Raw genomic sequence first — 12,950 nt, 5'->3', positions numbered from 1 at the left:
CACACTCCGTATAACTACAATATACCTCGTATGTTTACGATGGATAAAAAGTAGGAAAATGACGTGCTTGACTTTTTAACTTGTTCTTAATGGTGATTATTTTTTATTCTCGGAAATAGTTTTATTTTTGGATATTGCAATATTTCCACTTTAAGAACTTTAACTTTAAGAACATTCGTTGGCCGACTCCGTATAGCTAAACCAAACTCCGTGTAGCAGCTATACGGAGTATTACTCCGTATGGAAACCACACTCTGTACGTCACAGTGGCACTGATCCGACCTATGTGGACTGACCGATGTTGTCTAAAAATTGGTAATAACCCATATATTGTCCGAACTCATGCCATATTGTCGGGATCGTAATTCCTATTTTTAGCCCCCCTCCCCAACCTTTATTTAGCCCCCCTTCTAAATATTATGTCTTGGTTTAGGATTTTTTTGTCTGATGCAAATATAAACTGGAGGTGAGGGGGCGTTGAGCCTCAGCATATCATCCGAGAGCGGTTCCCTGGAAGCTCCCTCCCTTATAAACTCCCGCCAATGGTAAAAACAGCTTAAAAATCAATTCCTTCCTAATCCGCATATGTTGGCATTTTTATTTACGTTATTTTACCAATACAACAAAAAAATTAGTAATAAAATTTTCTTAAATATTTTGTTCGACAGTCAAAGATTTTGGTCTCAAGTCACCAAATTCAATTTTTTTTATCCCTTGTCAAAATAAATACTCGCCAAATTTTTTTTAATTTTTCGCTAAATTCAATGCATAAAAATTTAACTCTTTTATAGGCAAAAAATTGTGACAAAAAAAACTAAGCTAAATGTTACATGACTTCTTTTTGTTTGATAATGCTTTAAAAAAATCGTTATTTTTTCTTTTCTGTTCTGTTAGCTTTTAAGATGAAATTTGTAAGCAACATAAATAATTAAAGAAAATCTTTTCATCCCCAAATTAAATGCGCGCCAATTTTAAGATATTTTTGCCATCGCCAAATTCAATGCTCGCCAAAATTTGTACGAATAAGGTATTCGTTGATTTAACAACGTCATATACAACGGTGTCTGTCCCTGTTGTGGCCTCGCAGCCTTCACAGAGAGACGCAGGATCTCCTGAAATCGAAGATAGTCGAAAACCGAGTTTCTTGACGAGTCTGCACGGATGTTTATCGTTTCGGTACACATGCGCAGCACTCAGGACGCAGTGTCTGTCTGTCTGTCTGTCTGTCTGTCTGTCTGTCTGTCTGTCTGTCTGTCTGTCTGTCTGTCTGTCTGTCTGTCTGTCTGTCTGTCTGTCTGTCTGTCTGTCTGTCTGTCTGTCTGTCTGTCTGTCTGTCTGTCTGTCTGTCTGTCTGTCTGTCTGTCTGTCTGTCTGTCTGTCTGTCTGTCTGTCTGTCTGTCTGTCTGTCTGTCTGTCTGTCTGTCTGTCTGTCTGTCTGTCTGTCTGTCTGTCTGTCTGTCTGTCTGTCTGTCTGTCTGTCTGTCTGTCTGTCTGTCTGTCTGTCTGTCTGTCTGTCTGTCTGTCTGTCTGTCTGTCTGTCTGTCTGTCTGTCTGTCTGTCTGTCTGTCTGTCTGTCTGTCTGTCTGTCTGTCTGTCTGTCTGTCTGTCTGTCTGTCTGTCTGTCTGTCTGTCTGTCTGTCTGTCTGTCACGCAAAATGGTAGTTTAGCTGCGCAATAGCGAGAAGCACGCAATGCGGTGCCAAAAAGACGGGTGAAGCCGTGGATTTTACACGGGCTATTGACTAGTGCTATATATACTTCTCGATCTTTTTTATTTTGGTGGAAAGTTAACTCGGTGTTAGCAGTGCATCATCGTCGTACCACCATGGGAAAAACACCCAATGATCTTGTCAAGTTATAAACTTGGAAGCCGTGATCGCCAAAACCAACGAGAGACTCCTGCCAAAAATTCCCGAAAACGCTGCCACCAAAGCTGCTGTTGAGCTGCAAAACAATCATGTGGACATGTGGGCAAGCTGAAAACCAGAATTGAACGAAACCGCAAAATGCAACATGGACCATCGCAATAAAAAGGCAACCAGGAACAATATAATGCTGCTGTAAAAATCCTAGATGCCATCGACGATTTCTTGGAAGGCGTCGAAGAAAACAAATTAAACAAAGCAAAAAGTGCTTACAAAAAAGGAAAGAAACAAGTCTTATCGGGAATTAAATTTGCTCAGGAAATAAGGGACACAATCAAAAAGGCCAAGGCCAACGATAATAAAAGCGACAAACCTAAAAGCTCTGGCGAACGTTATCTGTGGACAACGTGACTTGCTATAACTGTAAACACGTAGGGCATTATTTCACACATTGCTAATTTCATTTCTTTATGTGATATTCAACGTGTCACCGTAAATTGAAAATGTTAAATTTGTTATAATTTCTCTCGGTTCTCTCCAAATAATTTGATTCTAGAAATTACCAACCCTCAAGCTTCTGTTGCATAAGATTACAGCACCCTACGATTTTTTGGAAAGAGAATTGCAGGCGCCCCCATTCGTCTTAGACGCAGTAAAAAATGAGTACCGTTTACCGTTCTTATTGACTGCAACTTCATTTTTGGCTACAAATAATTAATTTAGTCTCAAAGAGAAAAGGTTTGTTAAAAATACTATAGGCGACCACCTACACAGCCTTAAAGAAGACGCGAATCCACCTTATTATGCGAACCCTTTCACTGTTGCAACTAACAAGGAATAATTGAGACTCGTTTTGGAATTACGCCACGTAAATAATTATTAGATGTACCAAAGTTTAAGTACGAAACCATTAACAACGTATCTGGGTTTTTTTGAAAAAGATTATTATTTTGTTACTTTCGACCCTAAAAGCGGTTATTATCATGTCTGGTAATATTTAGGATTTTCATGGAATTTTGCGGTCGAAACAAGTAAATATCATGTTCTCTTCGTGTTGCCATTTGACTTAGCTAGCGCATGTTTCATTTTTACGGAAACTTTCAAACCGCTGGTCAAAAAGCTTAAGAAATACGATGTGTGTTGTACTTAGACGGCGGAAAACCTGGATGCTGATTATATTTTGATATATTAGAAATAGGAGACATTTTAGTTCATGATCTGTAACACGTTGGCCTCTTTAATATCATAAAGTCCAGTGTGGACTCTACAAGAATCGGAGAATGGTTGGAGTTTAAATCGATACAACACTCATGGAATTTTTAGTGCCACCACAAAAAATTAAAAATTTGCTCCAGTTGATCAAAGTCAGTTTAAGCCAACCCATTGTATCACCAAAACAAATCTCAAGAATTGCGGGTCATATTATATCGATGTCCCCAGCAATCGGCTCGTTTGGCTCGACTCTTTACCAGATAAATGTATTATTTTATCGAAGCCAGATATTCGTGGTATAGTTTATACTGCACTCCCAAGGCCTTACGAAAAGAACTAAATATTTAGAAAATAAACCTCGAAAAAGCAACGGATTTCGTATCAAACGCAATCCCACGATTACAAAAGCCGTGTATTCGGGTGCAAGCAGCGAGGGATACGGAGGTTATGCGATAGAAAGAAAGATTGTTTTGAAAGAAACTTTCACCGATCTCGAGAAAAAGCGCTGTTCTACTTACCACGAACTTACAGCAGTCGTTGGAGTTTCACGGTCTCTTTCTCATCTCGTAAGAAAAGAAACAGTTCTGTGGTTCACTGGCAATATCAATGTTACTGGAATAAACTTCGGACAATTAAGTTTTGATAGAATTTCTGACGAATTAAGCACAAAGAATAGAAAATTCAATTCAAAATTCTATTGTCCTAACACGGGCGCAGTTGATGCCTTCACTATCAACTGGGCAGGAGAATTTAACTGACCTTGCCCATCCAATGCACTTATTTGGAAAAACTTTGACGCATATAAAAAAATTGCAAAAATTGCAAATATTGCATGGACCTCCAATATGGACATTTTTGGCCTATTCTCACTCCCGACGGAATGAATTTTTACGACTTTATCAAGAGAGTTTTGATATTTGATGATCCATATTTCTTTCATTATTCCAAAAACAACTGTGTTTTTCAAGGGTTGGCTAAGTTCTATTCCTTAGCGTTGCATGAATGTTTTTTATGAATAGACTTCCAAATATAATTTCAGTACCATCTATTTACTGGAATATGGGAGAAAATAGATCAAGTCAAAGACCCAAGGCTAAGGCACAGCTTATCATCTCTTCCAAGCCTAATCCATTCAGCTTACGTCGACACTACTATTGATAAAAAAATTGGGTTGCCTGGAGTCAGAATTTTACTGAGGTAAACGCATGCTCAGCCCATCCATTTGATATCGCCATTTACTTCAACGAAATTGTAAATGGAGAAAAAAAAATAGGTTTTTGCGACATCTGTTAGGTCCACCACACTGCTGGATTACCCTCACCGACAAATCATCCCTTCGCGAAACTTGCGTTGGAAGGTGCGAAACGTATCATTGCAAGGACAGACACGCACAAAAACAGAAAAGAAGCCATTAGCCCTGAAATAATAAATAAAAATAGTCGATGTTTACGGATGCTAGGAAAATCTCACTACGTTTTTGATTGTTTGTCTAATTGAATTCTCCAGTTTCCTCAGAGAAAATTCTGTTTCCTATTCAACAATACGAATTACATTCACTGAAAATATTTCCATGATAGCCGATCCAAATAAATATTCTTTACTCTCGCTGAGGTCCGGCGGCGCATCCGTTGCTGCTAATAATAATATACCAGATCGCATGATTTCAAAACACGGCTGCTGGTTTCAACCACAAGTAGAAATGGTTAATATCAAGGACAATCGCGAACGAAAGTTTAACGTGTCTAAGTCACTAGGATTATAAATAGAGTTCTTGCACCTGTATTGAGTTTCAGCAATCAAAAACGAAGGATATGCCATTATGCTACTACACTATTGTTGTGTATTCTGTCTCTAGATGATACTTAGGGAAGATTAGGCAAGAACCTTGGTTCCCTTTTCTTTGTGTGATTTCTATGTATTAGTTTCAGTTGTGTTTTCTATGTATGTGATGTCCTTGTTTATTTATTTATTGTTCAAGTTGTGTTTAAAATTTGATTTATGTTACATATCAGTTAACTTAATTAGTTCATGTTGTGTATAAAGTCTATTTTTTTCCATTGTGTAATTATGTATTCCCTTAGGGAGTTCATGCAATGTGTATTGTTTGTATTGCCTTTAGAGTATTTATGTACTGTGTTGTATAGCTGGTTTGTTATTCCAAGACCCAAACAAGAATAACAGCATTTATTAACTATAATCTTTTTTCTAATAGTAAGGTGAAATTCGGTACAAGGTTCGTATAAAACCTTTCTAGACATTTGTTTACCCGTTGCCTCTATTGTGTATAGCTAGAAATGCTGGTCAAGAAAACGAACGGTTGAAAAGGTATGCGTTTAATCATTTTGTAACTTGTTAAGGTAAAATTTATGGCTTCCGGAATACTTTGTAGTTGTTATGCGATAATGGCTATAAATACTTAAATAAATTAAGAGCAGAAATCGTTAACTATATTGAAATACATACATACTAGTCGATAAGGCCCGTAAATAAGTCCACTAAGGCAGGAGAACAATGGAACAAATATTGGTTGTTTTAGGAATTTTGCTGACGTCAGCAAGAAGGAGGAATTTTTTAACCCGTTGCCTGCAAAGGGAAGGGCTGGATACTCCGATCAAGATAATTTATAGTCTCGTGTCTGTGACGAACAGTTAAGGAGATATAAGGATTTTAAAATTTCGCGAACGTCAAAAATATTTCTTAGAGGTTTGTAAGATTTATCGTATGCTCATTAGGAAAAAAGTATAGGATAAACGGTTGCAGAGATATTGCGGTTTGAAGGTATTTTGGTTACGTCATCAACCAGTTTGTTTCGAAACGGGTGGGTTGACCCAGCATTAGGAAATTAAGTCCCGTTTTGGTTATTTAGCCTTAAACTTCAATGCGCAATGGCAGATGGCGGAGGTGTTTCTAGTTCCCAGTAACCGAGATTGAACTAAAATGATAGAATGCACATATTATTATAACGCAACGAAGTGCTGAAAAATTATAAAGCAGATGCTTTGTCTTGTCGCCAATTAAAAGTTAAGAAGAAGAAATGTCACAAATCAGAAATGTTTCGCACACGAGATTTAGTTCTGAATGCTCCAAGTGCTCAACTTACCATATCTTTGGTACTTTGGGGTAATCAGAATCGAATCTAGAATAACTTCGCGAGGAGCAGTTAACTTGAACCACTTAGAACTAATAATTGGACTTACTACGATCAAACCTTTTTGATCTGGAAACCCATTTCTCCGGTCACATTTTTTGTTTGCTGATGAGATCCTTGCAATTAAAAACCACTTAATTTGCATTATTTAAAAACGCAAATGGGGTCTAAACTAATTATGTAAAAAACTAAAATAATAGATTAAGTTAAATCTAGTTTGGTTTCATAATTATGCAAGAATGCTGAGCATGCATCTTTAAATCATGCAATAAATTTCAAAGCATTGAGATTTGAACATGCGCTGTTCTTTTTGTACACTAGAGCACTTGGAACTGTTGGAGAATACAGATTTAACTCTCAGGTATGAAAGAAATAGCCCCGGAGAGAAAAACATTCCGCGTCCAGAGAAAATTATGACAACATATTGCAAGGACCATCCTTAACGGTAAACTCGATTGTGTATGGCGTAATTGATAAACTCTCGTATTAAAAGCAGCCGTCTTAACAAAAGGAGGAACAGGGCCATTTGGTATTGACGAGTGTTTGTTCGGGGAGGTGTGGAATTGAGTTCGAACGAAGGGAAAACACAAGGTGTCACGCTTGGTATGGCATTATTTGCCACTTTTTTGACCTGATATTGTCGATAATTAGTTTACAAGATCAAATGTTGCGTGTGCAGATGATATTACTGCTGTAAGTGTATCACTAAAAAAATGGTGGCATTCGTTAACAAAATCTTTGGTTATTTTCCTCAACCGAAGAAGTCTTGGCTAATAGTCAAACATCAGTTCTACACAGAAGCGATTGAAATATTTGGAGAAACTAATATACAAATATCCTTGAGAGGAGAATAACATCTAAGTGCAGTTATTGGAAGCTTTGAATACAAAGTGGAGTATTGTAAAAGAACGGTTCCTGACTGGCTCAAAGAGCTATCCATGCTATAAAAGATCGCGATGGCACAACCCTAAAGCTGTGTATTCTTGTTTTGTTAGTGGGTACCAACATCGATTTTTCCACTATTTATAGAAACATGCCTGGTCCAATTAAAGAAAAAGACGTGAGACATCAACTGATTCCGTCAATAACAGGCCATGAAGTCACGATGAAGAACGAGCTCTACTGTCATTGCAGCCAAGGTTCGGTGGTCTTGGCATCTAAAACATATGCGAAGTAGCTCAAGTCAAGTATATGAATTTAAAGTCTTTGACGGCAAAGCTTCAAAACAATATCATTGGTAAAGCAGCAGCAAAGACTGCGGGATGACGATCAAAAAGGTTAAAAGTAAAAGAAGACAAAATTGTAAGCAAAAGCTCACACAGTTAAAAACTAATGTGGATGACGAGCAGAAGCGATTGAACGATGTCAATACCATGGTCTAATCTTCAAGCTGGTTGACAAGTCTACCTATAAAGATCTTGGATATGACCTGAAAAAAGAGCAGTTCAGGGATGCTCTACGTATCAGGTATAACTGGAATCTTTCCAAGGTGAACTTGCAATATTACGTCGTAAGGAGCGATATCACCTCAGCATTTTTTGACGAAGTATGCAAAGACGTGAGACGAGAACAATAAATGATAGAACTAGAAAGTGAAGAAATGCAATTTCGTACAACAAACATTAGTCAGGAGGGAAGACTTGATATCAGTACTACTGGTTTCTGGACACCTGATCAACGAGCATTTTTTGATACACGTTTTTTTTTTACCCAAACGCTCGAAGATACAATGGATTAGAAATGCTTTAGACGAAACGAAGGAAAAGAAAAGGAAACTATAATGAACGCAGAATGAACGTGGAAAACGGTACCTTTATGCCAATTGTATTCTAGGCGAATAGCGGAATGGGAAGTTAGGGTTGATTGATTGATTTAATTTATTTACCGTCGGTTATTATATACAACTAGTCGTTAGCCCGTGGAAAATCCACGGGTTCGCCCGTCCTTTTTATACCGCATTGCGTGCTTCTCGCTATTGCGCAGCTAAGCTACCATTTTGCGTGACAGACAGACGGATGGACAGACGTATACAGGCATTATAATATAGATAATTCTTTAAAAAATTAAAATTTTGCAAAAAACTAATCAAAACTGACCAAATATTTTTATATATTTACAATTTAAATGAAAACTATAATAAATAAATAATAAATAAATAATAAAAAAAATATAAACATTCCCCCCCTCTCCCATTTTCGTATTGATTACGTAAGTTATGGAATCAATTGCCGACACTCTGTGCATGAACAGTGAGAGCCATTCCATTTTTTAATCATTTGCTTAAATTTAACTAGATCTTCACAACTTTTCGTATGAAAAGAAACTTATTCCAAACTTTCGGGGCTAAACATCACAAACTGTTTAGACCAAAGGCGCTTGTTTCTACACTGATGGTTTTTAGGTTGTTTATGTTTTGACTTCTTACTGGCCTATCAGTTTCCTCAAAAAGGAAAATATCTTTCATGAAAGAAGGACTGATGTTTCTCAGAATTTTAAATATTTCTATACATAAATGTCTGTGCCTTAGTAATTCATTATAATGTTTATTTGGGAGGCAATCAACTGGTCTTGGGTCATCATGAATAAAACTTAAAGCCTTGTTGTGGAGTTTTTCAATTTTCAAAAGAGATTTCGAAGAAGAGAAATGCCAAACTAAGGGGCAATAATTAAAATTTGCATACACGAAGCTTTGTGCTAAAATAGATCTTATTTGCAAAGACAGTACATTTTTAAATCTAAATAATGCATTCAGCTGGGGGCTGAGTCTTTTCGACAAAGATTACTAATGTGCAGTTGAAATTTAATTTATTATCAATTGTTACTCCTAAAAGTTTTACGGACCTTTCTGATTGTATGACTCTATCGCCAATGTTTATTTTAAGCTTTGAGTTATAAATTTTGGCTCTTGATAAAAGAAGGATCGAATGAAATTTGTTTGGATTTGTTATCATTTTGTTATTATTTATCCAAGAAGGGGCTATTTCGGATTCCCTTTCTAAAGTCTTAATGAGATTTTTAATAGTGTTTAAATAAGCTGATATCGTATTGTTGTCTGCGTAATTATGTAGGTCACTATTTACGATAAAATAACATTCATAAATATATTAAAAATGATTGGGCCCAACACAGAACCCTAAGGCACACCTGACAAAATTAATTCAAATATACTATACTCCGCATTTACTCGTGTGGATTGTTCTCTGTGTGTAAGATACGATAGAATGTACTCAAGTGATTTTACATCAAAACCGTAATCATGAAGTTTGGCTATAAGTAGATCGTGAGGGACACAGTCAAAAGCTTTTGATAAGTCCATTAATATTGAACCGACCACATAATTCAGATCCTGTTTTTTTTCCAATCCTCTAATAGGCGTATCAATACGTGATTGGTGCTGTAGTTTTTCCTGTAAACAGATAAGTACACGGAAATTTTTTTTTCCTCGACCACTTAATATCTTTTAAGTGTTTTTTTTATTAAAAAATATTTTTTGACCACTTAATACTTTTTAAGTGGTTTTTTTATTAAAAAATATTTTTCGACTACTTAAAATTTTTTAAGTGTTTTTTTTTTAACGGCACGCTACATCGCTCTGTTTATTTAAATTAATAGGAAGAGCCGCGATATTCAACCTCTGCGGTAAAGCGTTTTGTAAATAAACGAAACGAAAATATGGCGGATGCACTATCATGTGGTTCTAACTCTGAGGTAAAATATTTTACACTGTTTAAAAGCTGTTTTGAAGTTTGGAGAATAAAAAAAAGGATCTTTTTTGTTGTTTCTAGATAGTACTTACTACTCTTGTCCGCCATCTTCGCCACTCTCCAGAACAAATATTACGGCATACGACAGGAAAACAGAGCACCACGTGGAGGATAAAAATGAAAACCATTTGTTAATATTTAACAAGTGGAAAAATTCTTAACGCAAAAAGCCACTTGTAAAAAAAATTAACAAGTGGAAAAATAAAATTTAAAAAATTACTTATAAATTTCTTTGAAAAGTAGGTCCGTACAGATGGCACTAATAAGCTTCCGTACAATTACCCACTGAGAAGTTTTTATTTCGTAAATACTTTTGCTGCAAATGAGTATAAAACAAATCCTTAGCTCATTTCGGTAAACATGTTGAATCGAAAAGAAACCAGGATTAAGTACGGGTTAAAAGCTCGTCGAAGTTTGCAGAACCTATCAAACAATACGGTTACCGTAATGCAATAACAATTATTAACAATTTATTCATTTTCTTACACCCGTCCCTTAATAACTGCCTTCAGCTTCCGTAAATTTAGGCGATCTCAGCGAGATTTATCTTGACCAAAAAATTATTTTGTTTCAACAGGTTCCAAAAGTCTAAACTTCGATTGATATCACGGCATACGAGGTGGAGAAAAAAAGAATTGGGAGCAATGAAAAAATTAACATGCACTGATAAACCGTTCGATTACCGTAAAAATCGTAGCAGTTCGGAAAAGCGCATCAAAGGAACCTCGGCAAAGACTCCTAGGCAGAGATTTACACTGCTTTATGATGAAGTACTAGTTTTGGATACAAATAATTTTGCATCGACAATTTTTCCTTAGGTAAGTGCCCCTGAATAAAAGTTACCCAATAAAAACTTAAGCTGGCCTATTAAAGACAGATTTTAACAGGTGGAACCAACGAAATGTGGATATTGATGACATAGAAAGATGTTGTGGATTTTTTTACTACTATGTAGAGCTATTCTGGACACAGATTTCCAATGGAAGTATATTTATTTCACCATATATCAAACAATATATTACCCTACCCTACATATATGTCTACACCAATTATTATATATTAACGAAACTATATCTTGTAACAAAATTAGGAACCATCACATGTAAGGAAGTATAAGGAAATCTTCACATTAGATTTGTAAGTGTTTCGAAGAACTTCCTCGATCCACAATTTTTCAGCACCTTGGAAGCTAATGTGCAAGCTTATTTATACTTACTACAATTTAATATTGAATGTAACTTTACGCAGTTAAAACAAAAAATATTTCAGAAAGAATTTTTACGTCTTCAAGAAAAGTTGACACATCCGATTTTCTAAGTGTGCTTTCAAAATTGTTGGCACTTTTAAAGTATTTGATAACGATCGATTTTGAAGGAGTATATCTTCTGATTGGCTTAGTAAATGTAGAAGATGTCGCTAGAAGTTCGCCTGCACTGTCAACGTTGTATCCATTACTTTCTTTATCTCTTGTTTTTTCGTCATCATATCCGTGTCTCTTTGGTGTATACTTTTTGTCAGCGCTCTGAAATTGCATTCCAAGCCTGTGTTGAACAAGCTGTAGCCCCTTTGATAACTGGTTTGTTATGAAAACGTAAATGGAATCTTTTGCGATCCTTCTTCTTTTCCTAAGACGGGGGCTCTCAGTGACTTTGACAAATCCATTACAATGCGAGAAATGAGGCGGACATAGAATTGTCGGATTTGTGAAATATCCCAATCCGTGGGAATATTTTGTATCATTCCCCAATATGTCTAAATTTGCAGTTCTCTGGTTATCGGTTAAAAATCTACGCGATCTTCCGCTGGTCAGAGTTTTGGTTGCAATTACAGTTACTTCTGTTTTGTGTTGTCGAAAGATGTCACATAGCGTTTGGCTGAACGTACTAAATGTTCTATTTAAGCGGTTTGTTGCGATCACTGCCTTTTGAACTTTGTAAGCATTCTTGTTAAAATTTATGTAAATCTTTATCTTTTGATGAGTTTTACCAGTTAATTTCTTAAATTGTGGAAAGGGACAGTCAATTCCTAATGTTTTCTCAGCACACAAAACATACTCGTGCAAGGCAACTTTAATTTTGTCGACCTCTGCCTTATGGAAATATAGAACATCTTTTCGGCTTGTTCGACTTTCATCTTTAGTGTTGGTCGTTGTTATATAAAATGCCTTGACATGTAATTGTTTTATCAGCTTCACTAACCCGTTACCTGGTTTAAATTCTTTCAAGTCAACATTTAAAGTTTCATTAACCTTGCATATTTTCGCTAATAATGCAACTTTTACACTTGTTGCACGGATTTTTGTTTCACAACTTCTTCTGCACTGACTCTAAGAAAAAAGAAAAGAATATAACATGTATACTACATAAATCTCACATGGAAATAAAACGAAACATTAAGATTGCGTACAAAGAGAAATATAATAGTTACCATTTTAGCAAAGACCAGGGCAGTAGCAACTAATGCTACATATAGATGAAATTTCATATCAAGATGAACTCTTTTTCCTTTGTTATTGTACCTGATCTTAATATCTTTGATTTGATTTGTTTCAATTGGTGAAGAACATGCTCTTTTTATAATAAAACTGTAGAGGGTAATTTAACTAATTTTACATTTCAGAAATGGTGAAAATATTGTCTGCGGAAAAGTTTTATTACCACATTACTCATGTGTTTTATGATATGAGGAAAGAGTGCTATATTCCTGTCAGGAACTGAAGTTACGAAAACTGCATGGTCATTTCGTGTATACGCAAATATTTTTTTCCAATAATATGAATGCCTCTCTTTCCTTTTAATACACGTTCCCAGAGTTACATGTTTTACATAATTTTATAATTTTCAGACATCGACTTTAAGATCATATTTAGCGTCATAAAATTGTTGTATGTATAAATATTTAACTTGATCCGACATGTAAAAATGCTGTCTTGGTGATATTAATGTTACAAAGTCTTCTTAA

This window comes from Hydractinia symbiolongicarpus, chromosome 13, assembly GCF_029227915.1.
Source record: "Hydractinia symbiolongicarpus strain clone_291-10 chromosome 13, HSymV2.1, whole genome shotgun sequence".
Taxonomy (NCBI): Eukaryota; Metazoa; Cnidaria; class Hydrozoa; order Anthoathecata; family Hydractiniidae; genus Hydractinia; species Hydractinia symbiolongicarpus.
This window is presented reverse-complemented; position numbering follows the sequence as displayed.